We start from the raw sequence: 9406 nt of genomic DNA, 5'->3' as shown, positions 1-9406 counted from the left end.
AACAGAGCTGTAGACATCCCGGTCTGGTAAAGAAAAAGAGGCAAAGCAAGAGAGCAAAAAAAAGTCAAGTCTGTCAGTTCACACTGCAATTGAGGAGGGGGGGGTGCACCATTCCTGGAAGTATTGCAATACCAGGTCGATGCGTGGAGTGGATGGAGCAAGCTCTTATTCCATCTCCCTGCTCCAAAAATCCATTTAATATATTGTCCTCGGATAGAGGACGTATCAGATATTAAACTGATAAGAACAGATACTACACTTGATCTTAACCAAAAGGCCGAGAAGCGATTTGACATAGTTTTGAAAGCTGCTGTTATTTTATTAATACCTTGGTGCATATCTTCTCATCATACAGCAAATACTTGAACTAATTTTGTTGATGGTTTTGATATGAATTATTCTTTCTGAGCTTTTTTCCCCCAACACTGGTTGCATACTATCTACACAGCTAGCTTGTATGTTTGTCAATTCATTTGATGGTGTGTTAAAAACTGATCTAAACACCTAAAAATTTCTTCTGTTGTGCATGTCAAGAGTTTTAGAAAGCAATAAATCTTTCTGATATTTGCGTTTATTAATTTATCCTACAAAAACAAAGTAGACTCTTTTTTCATTTGGAGTTATAAAGATTTCAAAAAAATCTCAATTTTTGAATGAATTCATTAAGTACCTTGGGTATTAATTCTTGCATTATTTACTGGACTCTTGTCAACAAGGATTGTGGGTGAATATTTATAGTAGCTAGTTGCATTGTTAACATCACATTTAGCAAACTTTTTCCCAGTAATACATTAGATTCTTTCTCACAGTGTCCATTTACTTTGAACGGTGCTGCATCTGAATTGTTATGGTCATATTTAATTTTAGTTAAATATTCAGTTTTCTAAGAACAGTAAGCTCAAGGTACCATGTAAGATGCTTATGACCTTATTTTTATTCTCAGTATCTTCTGTTTCAAAATACCATTGTATCTTGGCAGGCACCATAGAAATATTTTACAAATTTTTGCTGCATTAAGTACACCCAGTTCTTTTTAGCACCATAAAAGGTGAACCCCAATGACAAATAATTATAACTGTTCTTGTCTTTGCATGAATTTATAGAGAGAACTTTCTACACATGGCCTTCATTTTCTAGTCAGGTACTTCATACTGGTCAGACTTGTCATTTTGGCTTGATCATTTTCTTGTCGCAAGCATAATGATTTCATCCCATGGGACAGGAATAAATATTAACATAAATTCTCTCACACACACTTACACCTATCTGTCTGTCTGTCTATCTATCTATCTTTCTATCTATCTATATAACATTACAAATAGAAAGGCAAGAAACAAAGAAAACAATTCACTAAAACTACTATAATACAACACTATCATAATGCAATCATTACATGTCCATTTGTTATTGCACAACTGATTTTCACCCCATAAGGAAAGCATGTGCTGAACATATGCACCCAAGCCTTGCCTAACACTTAATGGAGTGCGGTCACTCCCACCTTAACAGAGGGTACTCACTTGCAATAATTTACCTTATGGGACAGGCATAAGCCTGAATTCAGAAACAGATCAGGGCAGAGCGAGAAGCTCTGTTCAAAACCACTTCTATATGACATTCAAATATATACACAGAGATGTCAAGAAAAATGCTCTTTTCAGGTCTGAGCCAAACCAAGCCCACCCAGCAGTACGAGTCCCCATAGTAGTGCTCTCCAATATGTTAAAATCTGGTACATGTCAAATTAGAATGTGTGTTTATTATTGTAGTTTCTTTTTTAAATAGTTGAAATATATATATATATTTAAATGAAATTAACGTTTCCTATATTTGTGTAATCTTTGCAACAAGGCATAGCCTTGCTGCACTGATAACATATGACAATGTATGGCACCAAGTAAACAGGAATATGCAGCCCTCTCCCCTCACTAGGCAAAATGAACCACAGCTGGAACCAGCATGTGGAGATGCAGAGACGTGGTCAGAGAGGAGGGCAGCATGGCAAAGTGAGTTCTCTATGGAGAACTGTCTGAATGTGAAGTAGACAAGGATCGGAAGAAGACAGACTGGAAAAGACAGGAAAACATCCTCCTCAAGGAAGGGCAAGTCTGCCGGGAGATGAAGGAGGGAGAGGGTTGAATATCTATCTACATGATCTTGGGGTGCCATGTAATTGAGCCAGAACTTCTGCCTCTCCCCTAAACCAACCCTCCCCAGTCCAAGACATTTCTTCTCTTTGCACTTACAGTCCCCTGAAATCCTGCCAGTTCCATGTCTTTCCTTCACTTCATTAGTTTAGGTGTGTATTTCCCAATCTAATGTCCTGCAGACTATCATTCCATAGGAAAAAAAAATTCATCTGGGATAACTATTGAATTAAACAAATTTAAATGAATTTTTTACTGCAGGATTTCAAGTCTTTGCCATGGTAATGTTTATTGAAACTCTCCAAACGAGAATGCATATGTTCTATTTCCCGTACTCACTCAATCTCCCAAATTTCTTAATATCTTCCAAAATTTGTGTGCCATCAAACACTGCCTGAATAATACTGTTCAACATATATCTCTGCATCTTCTAAAGTCTTCTGCCACTGTGACTTACACAACATCTAATTCATAATGCTCTCCATAGGTCAGAGGAAAGTGGATGTTGAGGAGCCAATTGAATTGTCTACTACTATTTCCCTTGAAAGGAAACCTTTACAGTAGTTATTTTCCAAAGTGACAGCTAAATAAAAAGGAATAGAATTTGTGTCAGGTAAGTTTGGATTGGAGTGGAAATTAATAACTATAAGATTAAGTGCTAGGCAGGCATTAAACTGAACTACAAGAGAGGTGGATTCAGTAGAAAAAAAAGGAACGAAAAGCAGGAGAGAGGGGAAATAAACACAAATTTCACTTATTTCCCAGTGTTGACTGCTCAGAATAATTCTGGGAAGTCTTCAGAATTTCATTTGTCAGTTTGAATGTTGGGCTTAAAGCTCATTTTACACTTTTATCTCTATTCTTTATCCCTTGGGATATACATCTGAATATTATTTGTAGTATACATATGGAGAGAGAGAGAGGGAGAAGAGAGAGATTCCGTAAATACTTGAGTAAACAGCATGGACTGTGTTAGGGAGTTAAGGGAGTGAATGAATGCAGGTGGTCTTCAGCCAAATAATAAAATACATGAAAGTTTAATTACAGATATATCTTCCTTTCACTCTTCAATAGCTTTCTTCTCTTCCTCCTCTGCATTATACAGACTTCACACTAAGGTATACCTGAGTTCACCTTAGCTTTTTCCCTTTTCAGAAGTAGTTATTTATTTCAATACTTGTCAAATCTTAATTAAAAGACTGACTTGATGGAGTCAAACGATCTCTTTGAGCATTAAAGTCTCCTCAAATATCTGCAATTTCACCTCATAGAAGAAAACCCACTCGTAATTGAGTCTTGAGGATCATAAATTAATAACTCATAAGTTTTGTTTCTATTTCACCTCAGAAGATACTCTAGGTCTTGTCTCAAGAGGGATGTTTTCTCTGGAGACACAGCTCTAGTACCCTGAGTAGGTATGTGGCTGCTTTGTGTGTGACTCCAGCACATGCCAAGGACAGAAAGCAATGAATATATCCAACTGAAACCACAGGGAAAACTCTGGTGGTGAGGATGTAATCACCCAGCAATCTGATCCCGCGTCTTCCAGGTCCTATCTCTCCAACCAATCCATAATCACAGCAGAGTATTATGGCTGTGTTGAGACAGATTCCAGACTAAATACTTTAATTTAAAAATAAGATATTGTTGGCTAGATCTCCAAGTGAGAGAGATGAGAGAGGTGACTGATGAAGTAAAAGATTTGGTGGGGGTGTGGGGGGGCAGGGTGGAAATGGGAAGAAATATATGCTCATTACTTGATTTTAAAGTACGCAGAAAAAGAATACTTTAGGCATTGTTTAAAGGCTTAAAAAGAGAACAACTAAAGAAAACTCTTGCAACTCTCATTTCCCCCCTCTTTCCCTCCTTCCCTGCATCTCGCCTTTCCTCCACTCTCCATCCTCCCTTCTTTCATTCCTTCTCCTTTCTTTCATCTGTACTTGTAACTTATATACCAGGAATCGTGTTCAAGTTACAAAGGTAAATAGAACATGGTTCCTGATCTTCATAAATCCAATAGTCCCCTTTTTCCACCCTTCTTCACCAATCTTACCTAAGCATGCATCTTCTCCAATTTACCTTTTTCTAATTTTCCATCATTTTCCATTATACCAGCATCACCCTGAGGATCCTCCTTAGACCCAGTTTCTTCTTGTGATTCTTCTCTATACCTTATCTCACTTTCTCCTCCCATCAAAGTTCCCCCCACCCTCCTGTGAACACTATGGCAAAAATAAAAACATCTATTGAGTTCTTACTATTTACCAGACATGGTGCCAATTTCTCATTTAATTGTTACAACTGTATGAATTAGATGCTACTGTTATTATCTTCTCTTACCAATGAGGTCAGGCCCCTTGCCTACGGCCCTGCAGAGATTTAAATCCCGTCTTCCTGACACAAGATGACTAGACTAGGCTCCTTTCTTAATACACTGGATGTCCACAGCCAAAAGCATTCCCCCTCTACCCCCTTCGAAGGCATAGTTTGAGATTGTGAGCAGCTGGGGCTGCTGATTCTGTTTATCTCAATGAGTCAGCATAAGGAGTATGGCAGTGGTTACAGCAGCACATGCCAGAGCCTCAGTGGGATGTCCTCACCAGGGCACACACTTCTCTAGAGAACAGGGGGTCAGGAAGTTGCTGACCCATCCCAGTCCTGGTAAAGGACTTCCTAAACCCTGCAGCAAGGCCACGTCAAAACCTACTGCATGGAGTATTATGAAGCCATTTTCAAGTACACTGCAGGAGAATGTTTTGGGAAAATATTCATAATATACTAAATTAAAAAGCCATTTCCGAACTGTTTGCAAATATGAGTTAATTAAAAATGTTTATCATATATTATATGTATAGTATATAAATATATGTGTATATAGCTTTATGTACATATATAGACTAAAAGACTAAAAATATAGGCTCAAAATCAAATATAATTATGGGTGAGTTTGTTTTGTTCTTTATGCTCTTTGCACTTACCAAATTTTCTACAAATAAACATATATTACTTTTGCAATTAAGAAACAAGGCAAAAGAAAGAAACAAGGCATATATGAAGACTTTTAGATATGTAACTCTTCCTGGACAGTTTATTCCTACACCAGACTATTTTGTAAAAAAAATTAAATCCTAGAAATACTGAGCTTAGAAAGATCCATGTTGAGATTATTGGTTACAGATGGGATGTCAGTCCCTAAAGAGATAAGGTGCCTAGCCCTGGAAGGATCTTCAGCTCTCCCAAGAGGAATCTAATCCAACAAAGGTGTTTGGCTAAATGACAAGAATTTTCATTGCAGAAATATTTGCCATTCCTTAATCAGAGCCTAATCCAAAAGAATCTTCAGTTGCCCGTCATGGTACTTTCCATTTTAAATCTCCACCTCCTTCTCATTTCAAAGTCTCAATAGCATTCCTGTGCTTTGCAAATGGCAAAGAGAAAGCTGGAAATTGTAAAGGTCTTTGTCAAAATTGTAGCCCATTTTATTAATCCCTCAATTTGTAATAGTGTGACTGAGTTTTAACTCGCATTCCAGGACTAATGCAACAAATGAAAGTTGTCTACTTTGCGTAGACATTCCAATTAACTTTTATTGGAGCCAAGCATTTTTGGAAATCTTTACTTCAAATACTTTCACAGGCTACTGTCATTCTTTTAAATGGCAATAATAAATAACTATACTGTTTATTGTATACTATTTGTATATTTTTCCATTAATTTTTAAAATAGCCTCAATAATTTGTGTAACTTCCATGACAAGACAAAACATAAGTTCATAACTCATGAGCTATGAGTTATTTGCCCATGAACACACAGCTGGCAAAAAAAAAAAAAAAAAAAAGAACTTCTGGCTCCACATAAATTGTTCCATCTACCTCATGACATATACTACATATCTTTGAAAAAGGCTCAAGTTTTAAAAAAGTAGCTTTGAGTTGTTCAGGACAGTCTTGCACATTAAGGGGGTTATTCATTAATTGAACCAGTAAAAAAATATTGCATGTGCACTTATAGCCCATCTACAGTACTACTTAAGAGGGTTATAAGATGAATAAATAGTGGTCCTGGTTGTTACCACACTGGGTAATGCTAGTGTTCTGTCAAAAAAATGAGGTGTACCTTTAATGTAATAAGACGGTGAGTGTGGGTGTGTGTGTTAAGCCTTTTCTGAAATCCCCATTGGCATCCATCCCCCTGAAAGTATTGGAGACTTTTTTAGATGTTGAACTATGTATGATGACACGCTCACATACACAAGACTGATTTTAGAGTGCATCTATGGTTTCATCACTGAACATATTACTACGGTGTGCTAATTCATTAATCTGCAAGTCAAGACATAAAACTGTTAATATCTAGTTGTTACCTCTCATTAATATCCTCAGAATCAAACAGAGATTTGACACATCAGGCACTAGAAATCACATATTTCATTTTCTCTCTGGCTCTTTTTGAAATATATTACCTATGGTTTGAAGCAATATAAGAGTGTTCTTTTTAAATCAGGACATATATTTAAAACACAAGAATTGTTTTCCAAAGTATGACATCTCATACCTTCATAATGTTACATTCTGGCTTATGATTATTTATTTTGAGTGTGACATTTCTTATGGCCACTTGACAATTTTGCTCTAAGTATTTCATGAGAACCAGAAAATGCAGTAAGCTTTCAACAAAACTACAGGATTCTGAAAATCAAATAAGATGGATTGACATAGAACAAGTAAAAATCACTCTTCTGAATCAATTAAGATACATAATTTCTTGCTAGTTCCTAGGCATATAGGCCTCTCCCTTCATTGATTTTGGGAAAGGAAGGAAATAGCATTGATGCTCAGCTTAGGATTTATCCTCATCATTTGGCAACTATCAGGATAAACTGATTCAAACAGGACTTGTCAATGGATGCAGTGGAGTTTTGATGAGGAGTGGTATATATTTGAATAATTTCCTTCTCCTTTAGGAGGAAACATCCAACAAATGCAAATCGATGGACATTCTACAAATTTACTAGCCTGTACAGTTCAAAAAGTGTTAAGATCATGAAAGACAAAGACTGAGGAATTATTCCAGGTTAAAGAAGACTAAAAGACATGGCAACTAATGTAACATGTGACCCTGGATACGATTGTAGATCAGAAAAAAATTTGATATAAAAATAATTATTGGAACAGAAAAAGTTAAATGAGGTCTGTGAATTAAACAGCAATATTGGATTAAAGTTAATGTCCAGATTTTTATTTTTTTCCTATAGCTATGTAGAAAAGTGTTTTTGTTTTTAGGAAACACAATCTGAAGAAAAGGATAGAGGCAACATGACTGTAACTTGCTTGCAAATGGTTCAGTTTTCTTTTGAAATAACATATATAGATACACATACAGCAGATGTGTTAGCTATTTTGACAATTGGAGAACCTGGATGAAGAGTATTTGGAAAATTTTTACTTTTCTTGCAACTTTTCTATATGTTTGGAATTATTTCAAAATAATTTTTTAAAGCTATGGTTTTCACTTATATCATTTACTAACCCTTTTACTCCTTCATGCGCATTGAAACTGACGTTTTTGCTTTCCTCATAATAATGCATTACTCTTGCTGAAAGAGCTTATTTCTCATGCATTCTTCAAGTTTTCTGTTTTTCTATATCTATGATTGCTTTCTCTGCTCAGATGGTATAAAGAAACACTTTGCAAGCACCTAGGCCTTTAAATTTAGAGTGCGTAGTAAATTTAACGCTAGAGGCTCTGAAAATCAGGAAAGATAAACAAAAAAGAGTCACTATTCTTGATAGTTGAATTTACTAACCTCTACTTTTTTAGCTTCTGAACTTCTGAATCCAGGAGGTATAGCTGTGGTTCCCAAATGCCAGTCTGTCCACTGAAATTTGTCTGTGATACAGTTTTCATTGAGAAAGATTAAATCACAATGTAATATAAAACATAACATATTATAGCATAACATATCATGGTATAATATAATACCATAAATATACCACATTACAAATTACAATATAAATATATAAACTTAATATATTTATGAATTGGAATGTGTTAAGCTAAACCATGCTGGCAGTTCTAACAAACCACCCATAAATCTCAGAAGCTTAACAAAATACAGGTTTATTTCTCAGTAGTATAACCATCCATGAAGGTAAGGACTGTTCTATGTGGTCCTCCAGAGACCTGAGCTCCTTCTATTCAGGGGCTCTTCCATCTTCGATGACATGGGAAAGGAGGATGGGAAAGGGAACACCTGCTTCCGGCCCTTTGACCTCCAGGTAACATGCATTCCTTCTTTACTTGCATTGATGAGAACTAGTGATACAACCCCACTTAAAAGCATAGGGGCTGGAAAATGCAGTTTACCAAACTACCATAAGAGAAAATAGCACAGATATTGACTAATAGCTAGCTTGGAATATGCCACAAGGCTAAGTCTACCTACTGGAAAGGAGTGTCTGTTGTTCTCAGCTTATGTTCTTACCCTTTTAAAAAAAAAAAAAATGTGACAATATCTCTTCTTTTCTAGAAAACTGATATTAGATATTAAGATTGTTTAATGCTTTTATCTGGCAAAATATATTGTCATAGCATTCCATTGCCTCCCACACTCCCTAGCTGGGAAAGAAAAAAAAAGGTATTCTGGCTCATGAATTCCAGAAGTCTGGAGCCACTGGCTTATAGAACACTTAATTATTAGTAAATTATTTCCTGGACCTACTGACTCATATCATAAGCCTAATTCTATCTTTGAATGGTACACTTTGAAACTGCAAAACATTTCTTTGAAACTCCAATAGTTATATAAGTGCAGGAGGACAAAATAAACAAACAAAATTCCTAGATTGGTAGGAATAATCCTGTATTTTTAGTATTCTCTACTCAAAACAGTGTGCTTCCCCAAGTGATCTGGATGCATTAGCAAGAAAATTGCTCCCACTGGAATTTAGCATTAAATGTTGAAATTTAGCACAATTTTATTTGCAAAAGTTTTCCTAATAAATGTAAATGTGCTTCAGTCAACAGTGGAAGTAGCTGTTACTACTGAAAGCTTCTTAACCGAGTTTCTTTTATCTGCTAAACTGGTTCCTCTGGGATGGCCTTTTTCTGTCATTATAGAAATGTGCTGTAATCCATTTATGCCCAGAAGCACCCAATTTAGATTCTAACACCAGAAATGCCTTCCTGGGAGGGGCACAAATCAGCACTGGTACATTTCTAAGCTCAAACTGGGTACTCACCATGTGCTAGGATGAATG

At 36.1% G+C, this 9406-nt stretch overlaps 1 non-coding gene across 1 annotated transcript; it reads right to left on the bottom strand.

Annotated features, from left to right (window-relative positions):
• Positions 1 to 98: 98 nt before the first annotated feature.
• On the bottom strand, positions 99 to 289 carry LOC143653821 (U2 spliceosomal RNA). Its single transcript, XR_013161546.1, has one exon. It is a non-coding gene; the product is annotated as a U2 spliceosomal RNA (small nuclear RNA).
• Between the last annotated feature and the right edge of the window lie 9117 nt (positions 290 to 9406).

This window comes from Tamandua tetradactyla, chromosome 1 (genome assembly GCF_023851605.1).
Source record: "Tamandua tetradactyla isolate mTamTet1 chromosome 1, mTamTet1.pri, whole genome shotgun sequence".
Taxonomy (NCBI): Eukaryota; Metazoa; Chordata; class Mammalia; order Pilosa; family Myrmecophagidae; genus Tamandua; species Tamandua tetradactyla.
Note: the sequence above shows the minus strand (reverse complement) of the source record. Positions and strands in the feature narration are given on the sequence as shown.